The sequence below is a fragment of the Seriola dumerili genome, unplaced genomic scaffold (genome assembly GCF_002260705.1).
Source record: "Seriola dumerili isolate Sdu_G_001 unplaced genomic scaffold, Sdu_1.0 BDQW01000230.1, whole genome shotgun sequence".
Lineage (NCBI taxonomy): Eukaryota > Metazoa > Chordata > Actinopteri > Carangiformes > Carangidae > Seriola > Seriola dumerili.
Genome location: NW_019174485.1, coordinates 2,467,805 through 2,487,961, shown reverse-complemented (window position 1 = coordinate 2,487,961; position 20,157 = coordinate 2,467,805). Strand labels below are relative to the sequence as shown.

The 20,157-nt window shown below is 39.5% G+C and overlaps 1 pseudogene; it reads right to left on the bottom strand.

Moving 5' to 3' along the window:
• Window positions 1–5,762: 5,762 nt before the first annotated feature.
• Window positions 5,763–19,714, bottom strand: LOC111229363 (annotated as a pseudogene).
• Between the last annotated feature and the right edge of the window lie 443 nt (window positions 19,715–20,157).

Genomic DNA, 20,157 nt, shown 5'->3' with positions numbered 1-20,157 from the left:
TTTATGTATGCTTATATTGCAGACATACAGTATATACAGTCCAAGTCTGAGACCACTTTCCCAGGATGGAAAGATAGACATTAAAATGAATAAGAAATGAATAAGAAAAAACATATAGAAGCATACAGATTTTTTATGTATGCATGTTGTTTTAATAAACTTGCATATATAAATTATATATATATATATATATCATTAACAAATATGATCACAACATATTATACCATGTAAAAATTCATGATAGATATTTTTCATATATGTACATTTACAAATTGTACTATGGGTATTTCATTGTTATTAACTTACATCTTAATCCAGAGGATGTATATGTGTCATAATAATATATCCCCTATATAGGCGACATTTATTGCAACATCACTCTTGATATGGCGACATATATAACATAAGTAATGTAATAGCTTTTTCTGATGAGTAATTAGTAGGGTAATATAATTAATGAGTAAAAGTAATGATGTGTTTTTCAAATAACTTGCCCCCACAGGCAACATTACACCTTTGCAGTGTTTGCTCTATGACCAATGTTTACTCTCCATCATCAGTGTTTCGATGCTCTCAGGTGACCTGTCACACCTTTCCATGAACTGCCACTGCAGCTTCATCGATGTCATACAAGCTGATGAAAAGCCAAAAGTGACTTCAATCTGTTTTATTCATTTGCTTTCTGAAGCATGCACTTCCCTTCTCCACACGCTGTCATTTGGGGAACAAGTGGTCACAAAAATCAATGTGTTTGGCTTCCATGCCAATCCCTTCTCATTTAGTAATTAAAATTCACTGCGGTCTATATATGTGACAGAAAGAAGTGCAGCTCACCCAGTCAGACAAGGGTGGTTAAGAGATGAGACTACAGGTAGTTTAAGAGAAGGATACGTTGCAGGGTCGAGGACAAATCATTTCATGGGCAAGAGGTACAGCAGCGGCGCTTCTCTGGCAGATGAACTGACAAGTCATTAGTGGTTATGGAAGTCTGAGCCAAGTGTGGAAGGAATCAGCATCTATCTGTGTCTGCTTCTATTGCTGTTACATATATTCGGACTTAATGAGCCATCAGTCATCTGCATTCCTCTATCAGTCACTCGGCCTGCAGGACCAGCGCACGCTGAAGTCTTGTATGAAGACTCTTCACGGATCTCCAGACGCAGGAAAACACATGATGGGAAGAGTTGAGCCAGAGTTGCCAGACCACATTCCATGTGTTACAAATAAACACACACAACTGCATTTGCGGGTCCACAGTCCACATAGCGCGTGGTCTGTTTGAATTTTGTTACTGTTTATTGTCAAATGCTGATAAAATGCTATAAGTTAAAACATCTCAATCATTTCTTGTACAGTTTGGTGCCACCGTATGTCCATGTTTCCTTTTCTGAATGTGTCTCTATGTAACAAACACTGAACTTGGTCAGCTCATTGCAGTTCTAGTATGTTGATGTTTTTCTTACAAGGAAACATCTCATTTCTAAAAGATTGATTCCTTCCATTGAACACGAGGACAAGGACCACCGTAATTAAAGTGTTTCAGTGGGAAAAGTGGGATTTGATTCATATCACAGACCTAATTGCATTGTGCTCGTGAGGGGTGTAATGATTTTTATGCAATATTGACACCCCACCCACCCCAACACACACAAACCCACAGTATCACACACTGTTCACACAGATGTTTTTTCCTCTTCCTTCACTGATGTGGGGACTGTTAAACCTCACCCAGCCTTTGCCTGTTCTTAGACTCAAGTACTTTCCACAATAGACCTGTCGCGGCTGATTGATTTCTGCTCCATGTAGCTCCTTTGTCGTTCTTATGTCTTTGTTAGGAGCTGTTTTTGTCCTGATCCCAAAATAACGTCTCCTGATTTCGTGTGGCGCGTGTATACGACTTCCTACCCAGTTTTAACTCACAGGAAGTCACGGACTAAAGCGACACAAGAAAGATGGAGACTGGTATTCACTCAGAAAATCTGCCGGCGATTGCAACACACACACACACACACACACACGCTCACATACACTCACACACACACACACACACGCTCACACACACACACACGCCCATGCACACATGCACGTGATAATTCTAGCCACAAAAGCGCAGGGAACCATTGGGGAAAATTGGATTTAGCTTTTAAATATTTATCCATTCAATATCATTCAATATAATCCCACATATTTAATATTTCACTCAATAATTATACTGGCCTTTGCTTTGAAGATGGCGCTCAGCAATGATGATCTGCTCCGTCTCCCACAGTCTCACCCACTACTTTCACACACCTTTCACCAGATTGGAGATTTTTATGGAGCTGAATATTTGCTGGACTAATGTTGACCTTAAACGTAGTTGGACAAGTAAATGTGGGGAAAATATGTGGTAGAGATTTCATTAATACCTGGAATAGAGGTGTTTTTATGCTTCTACAATCCATCTGGCTTTGGGTCTGGGCTGAAATTGAGGTTATTGCTGTAAAACTTTTCAACAATGAACTGGACCTGCTGCTGACAGATGGTTTCAGCAGAGTGATCCTGGGGCTTTATGGAGGATGCATGGAAGATTTCTGACCACTCCAATATGTTTTCAGTGACCCTTCATGAACATAATGTATTTTCCATGCAGTATTCCTCCCCGCAGACTTGGCTTTGGTTTCATAATTTGTTTTTTTTTTTTGCAGAAAATAAGCTTCTGCTTGCTCGTTAGACAATCAAGTAATAGAATTTCGCTGTTTTGGTGACAACAGCTTCTTAATGAAATGGTGAAAGCAAAGTTTTTGCAAAAGCAGATTCGATCAGTATTATTATTGGAAAGGTGTTGAGTGTTTCACTGCTTAAAAACAGATTTCGTTCATGATTGAGTGATACCAGCCTTTAGCTGCATACATAAGACCATGTTATTAATCTGTGTTGTAATGAAATACAACGAATAATGATGAAATAGGTTTTTTAGGAACTCCATTATTTCTTCTATTTGCTTCTTTGGCCCATGTCCCATCCCTCCACCAAGTTTTGAATAAATCGGTTGTGTGCTATTTAAGTAATCCCTCTGATGAACCGACTAACAGACACGGGTGAAAACCTTGTTGGCGGAGGTAAATTTATGTTAAGTTCACAATTTGTGTGTTGTAAATTGGCCTTGAACGGATGAGGCTATGTTGGCTTTATACATTTAAATAAAACTAGAAGGGCACTCAGACAGCACAGACCTCCACCGAGCCCAATGTCAAACAAAATATACTTCAACTCATATTCATAGTTATTGATCCAGATTGAAGGGAATCTTCCCTGGCCCCCTCCACCAAGTTTGGTGCAAATCAGTTCACTCCTTTTTATGTAATCCTGCTGAAAAACAAACACAACCTAATAAACTAAAACTAAAGTAACAGCAGCAATGGCTGAAGAGATAATCTCCTTGGCATAAGTAATGACAAAAACATTTTAATTTATTTTATCTATTGGTCATGAGGCAGTTGTGAACCCATAGTTGCTCATTTTCACCAAAAGATGTCCTGTAATGATCTAGTACATTTAACACCTTCAAAACTCTCATTGAACACATGAATGTAATCCGTTATAAATCTTGAATGCAATTAATCACATCAAATACTTCAATTAACCCTGGTTGTCCTAGAAATGTGGAATACATCCATATTTGACACTAATATGAGACTTTGATGAGCAGGTAAATGGATGCACATGAAAGGGCGAGGCGTATAGCTGAAGTTAGACAAAAAGCCTATCAGCTAAAAAGTCTAATATCTTCCATGTACTGTCGTCTTATCCTGTTGTCATAACCGTCTTCACCTGTTGTGAAAGGCAGGTGATTCCTCAGTGACTCATTGTTCCTTGACTAATATTCTCAGCTGACTTCATCCTGCCATTCAGAGAGCCAGTGGTTAATGTTATACGAGCATGGCGAGGCAGGTGTTTACAGAGAGATTTGTTGATCAATCACACACGAGAGCACACATACACACACGTTGTTTGACACTGGGAGCGTAACCAATATATAATTCATGTGCTGACAACTTATTACCGTCTGCACAACAGGACTTAGATGAGTCTATAATTTCATGTCGCAGAAATCTCCAATGGAAACATGCCTGATGATTGATAATAAGTCCACTGACCGGCTTTGCAGTCAAACATGGTGTGGAATAACTACACAATCATATGCACGCATGTGCGCACACACTTTAATTTATTTGATTTATTTGTCTCATTTTTCGGCTCATGTTGAAACACACTTTACAAGTCGATGAGAGGATCATTTGTGCAGTGAAAGCCGCCACCAGATGTCAGTTAGGTACAACATTTTTTAACTTTTACATCACAAATTTGGCAAATGCAGATTCGCTCCTGCTCATTAGACTCATTGCATAGCTGCAAAAGAATGAATCTCATACTGACACATATATACTGACAATTTTTTTTTTGGCTGACAGAATTCACTTTAATTGGATCTACAGCGACATATGAGACACAACAATTTGGCTTTTTATATAAAACCTTTTGCTTTCACTCATGACATTGTTTGCTTTGGACCCCTCACTGCAACATTTTAAATAAAAGGACAGGTACAATCATGTTGTGTGAAATAGAGTCTTTTCTCAAGATAATTAGTCATTTTCATTTTTGAGTCACCTGGACTTCAAGCAAAAACACACAAACAACACATCCCTCCACCCTTCCCCTCTTTGTCTCTATAATATTCACTTTTATTATTTACATTATACAATGCACTCTCCTACACTTCCAACTGAAGTGTAGTCCGTCCTTGATCAAAAACTTTATTAGGAATCTCTTTGTGAAAATCCTTGTCGGCTCCATTGTGACTGAAATCTATTGACAGCTGAATCCAGTCTATTTCTTAAATGAAAATGGATTTTTAAAAATTTGTCATTTCCATAGTAAGTCATAGTAATAAAAGCGGTTGTGTGAGGCACATTTTCCTCTCTGTGTCATGACATACGAGCCATGATTCAATCAGTAGAGGGAGAAAATAAAACAAATTTGTTCTTCCATTGGTAATGTGGTGATCTTTTCAACAAAAAATATTCACACATTGTGTTATGAAATGCAACACCTTTACTTTAAAAAGCTTTCTGCCATATAAAAGGACTTCTCTCATCTGTACATGTAATTTTCTGAGTCTGTCTCCATTCTTTCCAAACAACACTGTAGCCTAAATGTGCAGCTGTATGGACAATGACTGGAGCAACAGGATGATGGTACGGTGGCCCTGAGAGCTCAACACACTGCAACTTATTAAAAACACATGCAAAGAAACAAACCTGCTGCAAATTCAGAAAACATCTTCATTAATTTGAAAACACACACGCTGCGCACTAGATTCAATGCTTTTAACTTCAAAAGTCACTGTTGGGCATTGAACAAGTCCCTGCCAGGTCCATCACTTTTTAGTGTCCCCCTGGAAACACTTCCGTTGGGTTGTGTGTATTTGCAGCGCATGTGTTGCAAATTTGATGAAGATGTTTTCTGAATTTGCAGTGCGTTTGTGTCTTGGCATGTGTTTTTAATAAGTTGCAGTGTGTTGAGCTCTCAGGGCCACCGTACCATCACCTGTTACTCCAGTCATAGCCACTGCAGCTGTCACATGGAGGGTATTATTATAGGTACTATATATATATATATATATATATATATATATATATAGTAAAAGTCAAATTTGCCAAATTTATTTTAACTCATTTCACTGCCTGTGTGTCATGTATGAATTTTGTCTGTATGAAAGCAAATCAAGATTTTAAATGAAGCCTCATCACTGGTTAAATTTAGGTGCTGTGGAGATTGTGTGTATTTCTAATTACATACAATATATACACTTAGACATTGTTTCACCCATATATCTCCATTGCTCATATACATTCAGACAGCAGAACCTGTTTAAAAAGGAGAAGTATAGAGTTGGTACAGAAAACAAAAGAGGAAAGTAATGTGCATCAAAGAATGGATTTAATGCTTTACCCAAATGATATAAAACCCGCAAAGGTATATTATTATTTTTCTTTGTTTGGCTTTGGTCGTTTAAAACCAGAATAACTTAAACATCATAGCACAGTCTTGAAGATGAAAGCATCCATCCTCTGTGAGACTGCCTGAGCATGGCAAACACTGTGTGGCAGGAGTCATTCAATAACCACGTCCATGCACGCTGTAGTCCACATTCAGGTTCATAAAACCATAAACCAAAAAAAAAACACTGACACTGAGAGGTTTTTGTAGGAGAGTACAACAGACACACAACACAAGCATGATTCACAACGGCAACAGTCAGCAGCGCAGAGGTGGGCAGGGTGTGATGGCAAAGGGTCAAAATGACTTCATACACACATTCACACTGACACACCACTAGAGTTTAATCATTCCTGATGTCTGAAGTCAATAGGTGCTTTTTTTTGCTCAAGGTCCCAAAACCAATAAATATTCATTTGCAGCTGGGCAGGTTAAAACATCACTTCCTGCAATGTCATGCAGGTGTGAACATCCTGATCCGTGAGGCTCACTTCCTCATTCTCCTCATTCCCACTCAGGCCGTCCATAAACACTGCTCTGAAACAACAATAAGCACAATCAGTGAGAGTTTTCACGATGAGGTGAGAGCTCAGAGCAGGTTTGCCCTCAGACATTAGTCTCCTCTCCCTTCAGAGGGTATACGCGGCACTGTGCCCTCTCTTCCAGACACACGTCCTCTGTGGTGGTACTGGCATGGTTGGCGGGGCCTCGGTGTGGCAGGAAAGAGAACTGGAGGGTATGTCTGCTCTTGGCAGGCCTGCCCTTCCCCATCCCGTTGCTGTAGGAGACGACCAGTCGGCGGTTCTCCTCCGGTGCGGCGGAGCAGGACGGGCCTCTGTCAGCTTTGCTGAGGCGGGGCGAGTCACCGCTGGGGTCGCTGGCGTTGTTGTCGTGAAGGTCGGGCAGATTGCCGGTGGCGATGCTGCCGCTCTTGATGTGCGGCGTGTGGCTGTGGCGGTACTCCTCGTCAATGTCCTTTCCCAGCTTCCACCTCTTCCACTTTTTCAGCATCTCTGACTGCACCTGAGGGACGATGGGATGGCAGAGAGAGAGCAGATAGCGGAGGGACACATGAAGCATTGTGACGAAGATTAAATAAGACACTGAGCACTTCATTAGATGGACGTCTCCTGCCAAAGACTACATTTAAAAGTTTAGAGATAAGCAGATGGACGATGTTGTGTCCGCCCCACTTTGTAGACAAAAGAATCAAGTGGGTCTTGAACAAAGATGGAGCTTTTAGAGATATAAAAAGACCAATAAAGGTTGGCAACATGAACACTGATTATGAAAAATGTCTAATTTATCTTCTCTACAAAGGGGAAGGAAGGAACTGCAGCTATGGCAGAGATTGAATTAAGGTACTTCTTGACATGAAAGCACATCTATCTCACCTCTTTGTTGACGAAGCAGTAGAGGATGGCAACCAGCAGGCCCTGAAATGGAGGGAGGAGCTTTAACATAACAGTCACATCAGATACTGAACAAAGAAACTAATGAAACTAATGTTACTTTTAACTGTGTTTTAAAGGACAAAGCTCTGACCATTTCATCTTTTTATTATTATCAACAAATACCCAGATATCACGTAAGTAATTTTATATAATAAATTCCATTGTTATCCAAAAAAATAACAATGTAAAATATGTGAAAGAACCATACCATAAAGTACCCAGTGGAGTTTTGGTTCAGTAGTAATGTTACTGAGCAATGTTTTTTATGAGTGCGCCTCTGTTTTGTCATTAAGCAGGTGAAGTGATACACATTCCTGCAAATGGCTTCACACTATTCTACTCATCTACAGGGGGCCGTAAACTCAAACTTTTCTAGATATCAGCTTTGCAGATGTGTTATGGTGAGTAACACCACATGTAAACAGAAAACACCACAGGGCACCTTTAAATACAAATACTATTCATTCATTATTCATCCATTTGTACTGTGGTTTATTCCAGATCCATGTTATTACTCTTTCTCAACTGAAAAGTGGTGAAACATTTTACGGGGGAAAAGTATGAAATGGATAAAAGACATTTTGACATTGTAAATCTTCTTTGAGGTGGAATATTAATTATAGACAGAAGAAATGCTCAGTGTTCTAAATGCCACAACTGCAAACTGTGATGAAACATATGACAGAAAATAACACCCAGGTTATTTATAATCAAACGTTTCTGAGAGGAAAAATGCATTTTGAAGAAACTGGCTTAGAAAATGTCAGACTCAGAGGAGAAAAAGAGAGAGAAAAGACAGTTAAACACACTACAACAAAATGTGAAGAAGAGAGTTAAGTTTCCGGTAAAGTTGTTCTGACCTGAAAGGAATTAAACAGGAGGTCACAGAAGAGGCGAATGAGGCGCAGCATGGAGCCTTTGGGGACCGACTCGTCGATGACAAAGGTGAAGAGGATGGCGTGAATCCCCAGCAGAGGGATGAGAGTCAGAGTGGACTTTGCCAGTCTGCACCAGAGAAGGAAACGTGACAAAGGGAATAGTTGCAAGGACTACAGAATATTACAAGAAACTAGAAAGGTCAGCTGCTACTCATTTCACGTACCACCCTCATCCTACTGACCTTCATCAGGTAAAATTAAAGGTCCCATATTTGACACTTTTCCTACGTTTTATTTGAGGTGATGATATCTATAAGAAGATATCTCTGTGGTTTTTAGTACCTAAAACCAGAGCCTCTTCTCTTCTGATTGGCTGACTGTTTTTTGAGTGATCAAATAAAAATATAGCAGATTTCAGGTCAACACTGTGAGAAACCAGATCCTGCAAGATTGAATGGTGGGTTACAGAGGCCCTGATGACTCGTTTTAAGGCCGTAGACTGAGTGGTTTGATACTTTCTTATTAATATAGAACCTAGACCTGCTTCATAATCAAAAAAGACATGGAACAGGTTCATTAAACTTTACAGAGAATTTACATTATATTATAATTAAAAAAAAAACATTAAGCTATACAAACATATAGCAGGAGAAAAAATACTTAAATACTTCATTACACTCTTCAGTATAATAAGTATTTCTGAAATGAAATGCAAGGAGGTAAAACGTTAATTTGTAAGATTTTAAAGAAGCTATATTAATGATGGATCACATGACTTATAAAGGGGTTGATTATAGTAATGACCTATCACCTGATTCTGCAGACTCATCTCTACAGAACACTACAGGACCTTTCGGCTCTCACTGCACGTCATTTTTTACTAAAAACACACTGTACACCACCTGTCTGGCAAATATCCCCAGTTCTCTCACCTGAACTTGTAGTCGGTGTATCTCATCTGATGAGCTCTGAGTTTAGACATCAGGATTTTGATAATTCGGATGAATATAAAGAAGTTAATCTGAAAGAAGAAGAGAAGGGGAGTTAAATGGAGGCCATCAAATATGCAAAATATGTTCTGTAGATTTTTAGATGATTTAATGTGTGAGACAGAGATACAGAATGCCCAAAACTGGACTGTCATTTTTTAAACTCCTGAGTCTCTGTGGCCTGCGGGCTTTGACCTGGGCAGACACACACACACACACACACACACACACACACACACACACACACACACACACACACACACACACATCTAGTGATCTAATGCAGAACCCTCTCTGATGACAGAGAACATTAATTATTACAGCACTCAAGTTATTAGCGCTCCAAGTTTGGTAATGTGTGTATGTTGTCTTGACAGATGTGTGTGTGTGTGTGTGTGTGTGTGTGTGTGTGTGTGTGTGTGTGTGTGTGTGGACTGTGGTGTGTTGTTGTGTTTGTGGTGTGACTGTGTGTGTGTGTGTGTGTTCGAGTGTACACAAACATAGTTTATTTAGGTGTGAATGTGAACAATAGTTTAACTGCAGGGTTGTGTTTGGGATTGTTGTTGGATGACATATGACATAATATCTGTTACACAACCGTACAGCAACTATTTCAACCATTACAATAAAGAGACTTTTTCCACAGAGCACATACAGCACCGCAGGACTTACACAGTTCAGGAAATGAGCAGGTTCGTTAATACATTTTTGAGTGTGTGTGTGTGTACACGTACGCTTTTGCATGAGGTCACACAGGTTGTGACTGTTAGTTAATGTGCACTTGTGCTCATAAGTGTGTCCATCCATAATGTTGTTTGTCTCTATGGGAACAGGAGGCAGGAAACACACAAGAGGAATTCCACAATTTATTTCTATGTGTGTGTGTGTGTGTGTGTGTGTGTGTGTGTGTGTGTGTGTGAGTGTGTGTGTGTGTGTGAGTGTTGTGGTACATTTTTGTGCAAGAACACTAAAAACACTATGCAAATGGTAGTCCAGCTACAAGTCAGTCTTCCAATTTAGGGTGGGAATTTTAAGAATATTATGAAGTAATTGATTTTGATTTCCTGAGATCATAATTAGAATCTCACTGTAATGAGGCTGTTACAACTTTTACCGCTGCTTTTGTTTTTTTTTGTTTTTAAGATTAAAAAAAAAGATAAATATGAGGGGTTTGCGAGATGGTTCACAACATACAATGAATAGAAAAATGAGATTGTTAATTTCATTTCCTGTGGATAACTTTATCTCCTAGGGCCTCTAAAGGTTACTGAAAGAAAACAAGGAAAAATTACTTCAAATGTGCAAAAGAGAAAACCTTAGGCATGGTTACTCACTAAAGAAAAAATCAGTGTCATAAAAAAAGTCGGAAATCAATTTCTTCATTTAGATCAGCGGTCAGAGGTCAGCACTGTTCTTTGACTGACTGACTCTTTGCCATTGGTCAACAGTGCAAATTTATGTGTCTGCGCTCACTCAAAGTGTAGCTGGTGATATGGATGACATGGGGACAAACACTGATCCTCAACCCGGGCAGGCAGTAACTAAAAAGAATGTTGTGTCTATTGTTTGAACACGTTTTGGCTTCGGTGAAAATGACTCAGAACAAAAAGCCAACAAAAACCAATTTGTTTAATCACTTGGAACACAATCACAGCGCCGAATACGAAGAGTGCATGGCATTCACAAAAAGAGAAATAAAAAAATAGCATATAAAATAGGTAATTTTTCATTGCATTGTCATTATCAAGGTAAAAGTTTGAAATAGTGATATTTTGTTTGAAGTGATATTGCCCAGCTCTAACTGAGGCAGAATAAAATTATGAGTAATTTAATATATTAGTGCACAGAGCCTGTACTAAAAGTCATTTGACACTGCCTCCTCCCCATGAGACTTGTTGAAGAGTGAATTGACTTTTACCACATAACATCATCGTTAGAAGCTACACTTGAGAGCACAGAGTGGCATTAGCGAGGAGAGATGTTCAAGAATGAATTTCAGGAATTTGTGAAAACATTCAGAACAGCAGGTGAATGATGTTTTTCCTCCAACTTCTCTTCCAAGAACTGCCTGATCTACATTCTCTCAAACACAAGCATCTGTCACATTAAGGCGTCTCTATTCAGAAAACTACTTCGCCAAGACACAGTTGGTGAATGTCAGCTGCTGTGTGTGTGTGTGTGTGTGTGTGTGTGTGTGTGTGTGTTTGTCTAGGTATTACTCATGTTGTGGGGACCTAATCTATACAGTGTCATTATGGGGACTTGTCTTCTTTATGGGGACAAAAGGCAAGTTTCCATAATGTAAATCATTATTTCAATTTAAGGTGAAGACATGGTTTAAGGTTAGAGTAAGGGTTGGGGTTAGGCAGGAAATTAATGTGAGTCCAAATAATGTCCTCCTTGGTGTGTATGTTTGTGTGTGTGTGTGTGTGTGTGTGTGTGTGTGTGTGTGTGTGTGTGTGTGTGTAGCTCAGCAAACTATGAACTTGAACTTATTTCATCATGTTCAATTGTAAAATGTCAGACAGGGAATATAAGGACAAGAGACAGATGATCTTACCAGATAAGCAAACAGTATAGGACAACGAATGATCCACCAATATCCCATGTTAATATTCCTCTCCCAGCACCTACACATGCACACACACACACACACACACACACACACACACACACACACACACACACATTTTACATTATAACTTATTGCTGTTATCATTACGATTCTGAGCTTCTCGCTGTATCCAAACAGTTGCCACATATTCACACAGTACAACATGAATAGAGTTAAAGAAATCAAAGGGAAAGGCCATTGAAAAATACAGCCATCTCTCTCTTCACAGACAGAAGATGTTACATCTACACTGCCTTTTATTTGATGTGATGATATTATGAAATCGATTAAACTTACTCCTCGTTCTCATACAGATACTTCACAGTGATCCACGGCAACACGAATATGAGCGGCGCACCTGAGAATGGCAGAGGTAAAATGAGAAAGAGAACAGACTTTTGATGAGTTAACAAACAGAGGAGAACTTCGTAACACATACAGTTGTTGAGTTTACCAGATTAGTCATGACATCGTAGATTATCAGTGTGCCCGTGGTATATCTTCTATATGTATATATATATGTATATATATATATATATATATATATATATATAACAAATTAGAGTTTGTGCTATATTTATTCTTTAACCCAGTTATCATGATGCAATGATTTTATCATCATTACAATCATTACCCATACAGCATTAAATGTTGTTTTCTTACAATCATGAGTTTAAAATCTCATTACATCTCAAGACAAATATTTATATATTCTCATCTTATCCAATGAAGACTTTAAAGGTCTTTTAAAAATATAATATAAGGCCATTTCTGTCTGTATTCAAATTTGATTAAAGAAACATCTCATCTGATCATAAGCCTGCCCTCTCTGTTGGAGAGTGTCTGCCCTGTCAGGCTACAATGGCTCACTGACATCAACCGGACAATCCAGTTAATATTGTGGCGAGACCGTGATTTCTTATCAGTGAGGATTTTCATAATCATGGGAAAACCAATGTTTGAAACCTCAAGATAATTATACAGTTAAGTTGTTATCTCAGAATAGCAGGCTGAAAAGTTATTATGTGCATCATAAAGTCACTATTCATTTTAAGATGATAAGAAAATTAAGAGGTGACCTCAGCAGGTGTGAAATGATAAACCGCAGCTGCACTGGCCTTATGAATGTTTTTGTAAAAATAAGTTATTAAAACAGTAACATAATGACTAATTCACTCTCACTGTCTGAAGATTATGAGTGTCCAGCAATTTTAAACATCAAAGTTGGTTTACAGGTGTTGTGGAGTACAAAAGGGAGAAAAGCTGAGTAAAGTCTCCAGAGGGAGCTGCACAAAGTTTAATAGACTACAAGTTAGAAGATGGAAAATATCTGACGGTGTGGAGTAAGAAAGAACTATTGACTTTCTAACTATTGAATTGACATGTTGAATGCTGTTTAGACATGTGCGAGTTTAAAATGTTTACAACGGGTGCAGCTTAATACATTTAGAAAAAAGAATATCATTAACTCTGTAAAATTGGTGAAGCCAGATTCATTTTTGGATTTCCTCAGATGAACAATCATGCATTACTGAAGAAGACTCTGAGATACAACTGAAAGCTCAGAAAATCACCAACGTGGTGCTTTGAGCTGAGATTATTTTGTTACATATGTATTTGTGTCTTGTACAGTGAATTTTAATACTAACCTTGACCCCTAAAAGCTACTTCCCTGGAAATAAGGGAAAATGTTCTCTGGGAATTGAAACATTGAAAGTTTTGCTTCTCATTTTGACTCATCCGCTGCACACAACTGACATCATGTCCAACCATTTGCATCGTGTCTCTAACCATTGCTTATTTTGCACTCAGATTCAGAGGTGCCACAACAGACATTTCAGATAATTATAATGACCTATCATTCAACATGTGCGTATGCTAAACAGTGACCACTGATCCATCTTTCTCCTCTACCGTCTATTCACCTTCTGTTGTCATTTCAGAGCCTGTCGTGCCACACCTGCCCCCTAGATGTCCTCAGAGAAGTGAATTACCTGACTCATCTTGATAACATTCACCTGTCTAGACAGCTGCTCTGTATTTGCTCTATATTTGGTCTATTTACATACCTGTTAACCATTCCTGTTCCTGTCTGACTTCCTGCTGCTGATGACTGTTCCTGTTAATGACTGTCTGACAGAAGCTGGTCACTAGTCTACACCTGATCTACCTAAATGATGTAACCACAGCACCCACAGTTAGCTTGTGGCCTTCAGTTATTGAGGTAGAGCGTTGGTCCTTACCCCAGCCGATGGCCAGGTAAATGTAGAAGTACTTCTTCTCGCTGAACACTGTGATGACTAGCAGGCTGTGCAGGTAGATGCCCTCCACCAGCAGCCAATAATTGTTGGCCATCACGCTGTACTGCATCATCACCATGGCACCACGACACCACGTCACAGCCTGACACACAGACAGGACACAAACATGAAGACAAGGTGACATCTTCTCTGCTAGTAGCAACTGCCACTTTCAGTCAGAGCTCCTTAACAATCAGGGCTGACAAATATTCTGCTCCAGCTTTGTTGAAATAACTGAATCACACTGAAGCTCAATACAATGTATATAAAACAAATACAAATCATGGCTTTCAATAGCAGTCCATAGTACAAGGATTGCTGTCCTCCACATGAACTGTTCAATTCTGTCATCCACATACATTTTCCCCTTTGCCCACTATCCTTCACAACATGTAATGTTACAACATAACTGTAAATACATTTCCAACGTCTCTTGCACCTCACCACAAAAACTACCAATCACATTTACAGTACATTTTTAATTGCTCATTGCATAAACTTAATGTGTATTGATGCAGACACAATGTCACTTTGTTCCATTTTATATGAGATATATATTTATTCTAATGCAAATGTTTTGCAGCGTTGCAAGAAAGGTGCAAGTGGAACTGGAAGAAGAAATATGTATGTTTGAGAAGTTTGATTTTCTCTTCTGCCCTGATATCAAAAGTTTCAGTTTCACATTTTCAGTAACTTTAGATCTTGCCTGAATAAACTTTTAATGACACAGTATTTGACTGTCAACTCTAGCAAATTACACTTAAACAAACACCCAAGACAACATTTCACTTACTTCCTCAATAAATAGTATCTGGAAAAATAGCTCCTTCTTGTTATCAAAGATTTGATGTGTCTAGACACACCCAATCAATATTTAATCAGTAGCTTATTAAGTTATAAAACCTTTGTGATGGTTGAAGACTTTTAAAACCTATGTTGAATTGCTGCATTGTCCAAAACAGAGTTGTATAAGTCATATGCTATTGAATAAATATAAACACTAATATATGAGTGGTATGTATAAGTATCTGTGTATATCTGGTACAACCCTCTGTCTTTTGATTGTCACCTGCATGCACTATTCTGCTTTTGCAATTTATGTTCAATAGCAAAGGTGTGAAATTCCAGGCAGTGGATGGGCTCTACAAGTTTGCGTCTCATCTCATAAGTAGTCGCTTTGACATTTTTATTAAAATTTGGTTTAAATCCTGTTAAATTTCTGTCATCCAAAGAGGCTCCACGTGAAGAACACAACTCATAGCAGATGTGGTGTGTTTGCTCTGACCGGCATGTTGACCCAGGCTTGTGTCTGTGTGTCGCTGCTGCTCCTGGGGTCCAGTGTGAGGGTCAGCAGGGCGTCTTTTACCAGGATGGACACAGCTCTCAGGATGAAGGAGGCAAACAGGTTCATGTGGATGTTGTTCCTCATGCAGTGGAGCTTCCTGGTGCGGAGGGGGTCACAGTGTGTGATGACTTTTCACTTTGATATGTTGCATTCACTACTCTGCATGCAAACTGAAATAATTATTCCAATCCCTCTTTGAATCCCCTTCTGTCCCTCAGTTCGTGTTGTCCACTTTTGTCTTTCTACTTTTCCTTCCTTCCTTCCATCCTCTCTCATTTTTCCTGACTTTGTTTCCTTCATTAGTTCCTTTTCCACCTTTCATTCATTGTTTCATTTGTCCTTCTTTTGTTCTGGTAGTTCTTGTTTCTCTGATACACTTCCTTCCGTTCTCCCTCCTTTTTGTCCCCAAGTTAGTTTCTCTCTTCCTTAACCCCTTCTTTCCTGACTTCCTTCTATCTTTTTCCCATTGTTTTCCCCATTCCTTCCCTCTCCCTCTTCCTTCCATTCTTCCTTACTTTAACTTTCCTGTTCACTGTTATTATTTCCTTCTGTCATTTGCTTTGTTCCCTTTCTTTCCTCCTTCTTACCTTCCTTCTTCTCTCGGTTCCCTCTTTCTATTTTCTCATTGTTCAATACCCCTTTATTGATTCCTTCTGTTCCTTTTTTCTTTCTTTTTTCCTATCATTCATCTACCTGTTTCTTCCTCCTCCCCTCACCTTCCCTTTGTTACTCTTCGCACTTGTTCTACCTGAAGGTGATGAGGATTCCCAGTGCCAGTAGCAGAGCTCCCAGGGAGAGCGAGTAGCCCACTGTATACATGATCCGTAACTGACTGAGGATGCGTCCATACTGCTGCTGCAGAGCCAACAGAGAGACAGTCGGTTACTTCCCTGCATTGCTTTCACACACGCACACGCACATGCACACCACACACACACACACACACACACACAGCACAACACACACCACCACACACCTACACACACACGCACGCACGCACACACACACACATATATACACACACACACACACACACACACACACACACACACGCACACACACACACACACACACACACACACAGTGTAAAAACGATCATGAAGAGCATTTGAACAGATGGGAGGACTTTCACACACTGAGTCATTTCAGATCGTGTCAAGTTTAAGTATCCAGTCAGTCATAGTCACAGTATTGTTGAACCATCTGCCACTGCAAACAGATTCTCACATGATCACAGTTACTTACAGTTTCACACACAGACATGCTCACACACAAACACGCTGTGCTGTATACACACACCTCACCAGGGTCGTCCTCACATTCGCTGGTGTTCTTTTGTGCCCACTGACCATCTTCTTTGCAGACTCTGTAGACCAGACCCTGCTGAACTGTGCACACATGAGAATGAGATACACATGAGACATGAGAATTCATATTTGAATTGCATGTGTACCCTTTCCCATCCCAGGAACATTGTTTTAAAAATAAATAAATATGTTACTGGATCTGGATACTTTACTGCATCTGTGTGCTGCCTCATATGCAGATTTACATATATTGAATTCCCATATGTGAAATATATGCACATATGAAGTAAAAACATATAAGTACAGTGCTGTAAAATTTACATATCGAAAGTATTAGATATTGGAACAATTTCACATATTGACATATAGGTCTCGCCCATACAAATATGTATGTTTATGCCTGTATGCTTGTATTGCAGACATATGTTACATAAACATATCTATCCCAAAGCCTGTCAGTATATGTTGATATTATATATGTTAATATAAAAGATAGACCTATATATTAAATATCATATAAATTAATTAGACATTGATAAGAAAAACATATTTAAACACAGAGAATTTGCATGTTGTTTTTACATGTTTTTATTAATGTTATACCATATAAAACAATTTAATAAATGTAATTTTATAATGGGTATTTCATATATGTTATAAACTTATATCTTCACATAATATATCATATATGTCACCTTATTGGTGACTTAATATAGGAACGTATATGTCATGTATTACATTTCTGTATGGGGCAGATAAAACTGAACCATTTAAAATTCTAAAAATACAGGACTTTTTTTTTGTTTTATAAATCTCAAAGATTGCACGTAGAAATTTCTTTACACACACTGAGAAAGAGAGACCTCAGTGAGGCTGCCAGTCCACAGGAAATAACAGCGACATGCTCCAGTTCACACCTATTCAGAGCCGCCGAACCACCTGGAGCAAACCTGAACATGAAAATAAACTCTCTCCACAGAAAGAGCAGCAGACCAAACCTGGACCCTACATGCTATGACCCAACAGTGCTAACTGTTTGAGACACAAGCCTTACACACAAGGGGCAAAATGACTAAAAAAGCTCTAGAGGACAGGTGAGCTGCTCCCTGAGACACACACCGCTGTCAAGTTGATAGTAGAGTGATAGCTGACTAATATTTGGCCTTCACAATTAATGCCTAATCCTCTCTCTGCAACCACAGCACACTCTATTCAATACGACATTCATCCTATGTTCTTTCATCCCACTGACTGACAAGGAGAGATGATGCGACTGTGTTGCCATTGCAAAGCATTTTGCATTCACTCCACAGGATGAATTTAAAGAAGAGTGCTTTGAAGAGCTCTTTCTCTGAAGTTTTACTCACACATCTTGTCACGGGATGAGCGAGGTAGCCTTGTAGTTTTTAAACAAACTGACGTCAGCTCCTCAGTTGAACAAGTGGGACAATGCCTGGGTTAGAAAAACTCTCAAATCCAATTCTTCTCGTGCAGGTTTGTTGAAGAGGAGCTCTATTCTGAAAAAGGACATATTTCCTGCGCACGAGTTCATGCTTTCTTAAATTCAAGATATCATTTTAGACGTTTTGAAAGTTATGTTTGAAAATGTGGTGAGTGGAAACAACCTCCAACATCATAACCTCAAAAACTGACAGTCATCTGTCAACACATGAGGACAGTGTTTTGTTTTCAAGGCCACGAAGAGAATCTGCAAAATGCAATCAAAGAAAATCTTTCTAAGGTGACAATGGCCCGTTAAAAGAGCATAACAATAAATGTGAGCATATAACTGAAAAACAAAATGTAGTATTGCCTCCAACCTGAGCAGCTACTCAGCTGACAGCTTTGGGAATCACCAAACAGCTGAACTCTCTGATGAAATACATTTAAAGCTACAGAATGTAACTTTTCTCAAATATTTGAGCTCCAAAAGGTGTCAAAGGCGTCTGTGACCCAGACCATTGAACAGCGTGGCATCATTGATCTATATTGATCTATATTGATTGGTGCAACTTCAAGTGTTAGTATATTTTGCATAATTATGCAATCTAAGAGCCACAGTATTCATCTCTCTCTCTCCTTAAGCAGATATATACACAACTACCCCGCCCATACTGAACGCACACACGTACAGACCTTTCCGGTACCACGGCAGGAACCATGGGCAGGAGACGTTGACAGTGGTTCCTGGGAGTCCATCAGGCCAGCAGGCGTACAGGTCAAAGGTCCTGTTACACACCAGCCCTGCAGTGGAGAGCAGGTCTCAGAAGTCTGTGCAGGTAGGTCAGGCGTACTTATTCTCCTGCATGCATCTCATTATGACAGGGGCTCATGCTGGGAGGAGAGGGGCTCACCTGTGGCGGGGGGCGTGGCGTTGAGGTAGTCCAGGCACTGGTTCTTGTAGTTGCTCCACTGCTCCTTCACAAGCTCTAGGGAGTTAGTAGAGGAGACCTGCAGGAAGATGAAACTTCCTGAAGACTTCATGTCAAGGTGCAGCTATGCTAACACAGCCTTTCCTCATCATCCAGCTCTTGCTTTGGGTTTGTAGACTGTCAGTAAAAGTCAGCTGTTACGCAGGGAGCGTGTAATGAATAAAAATGCACATCTCAGTCTGTGTGTGGGTGTGTGAAACAGAGTCAGGCTGAGAGTCGTACCTTGGTGCAGCTGCAGAGCATGAGCAAGGCCAAGAGGAGACACACCTGGGACATCCCACTGATGCTGGGAGGATGGGGATCGGTGGGGACCAGAGCTCAGAGGAGGCCCAACACATGAGGCAGCCCTGTCTCACCGTGTGGCCTACACACACAAACACACACAATCACACACACACAATACGGAGAAGCTTGTTAGCGTAATACAGTGTGTGTATGTGTGTGTGTGTGTGTGTGTGTGTGTATACATGTGTTGGGGATTGGTCTGAAGTGGAAGTGAAAAAGAGATGGAGTGAAATAATGAAGATATCCAGAATCAATGAAGAGAAAACAACAGTAATATACTGACAGCTCCTCTTTCTCACGCACAGCACACATGTGCTTACACACATATCACATACTGTCAGATGAAAGCCACGGACCTCCACACCTGACCAAACAGGAACTAACACCCATATTTTTAAGCTTGTCTGCTGTTCATGTGTAAGTTGATTTCATTGGTTTCATAAAATTCCTTATTCTATAGATAAGCACAAAATATGTGTGTTTCTTTCTCTGTGCATTTGTTGCATGA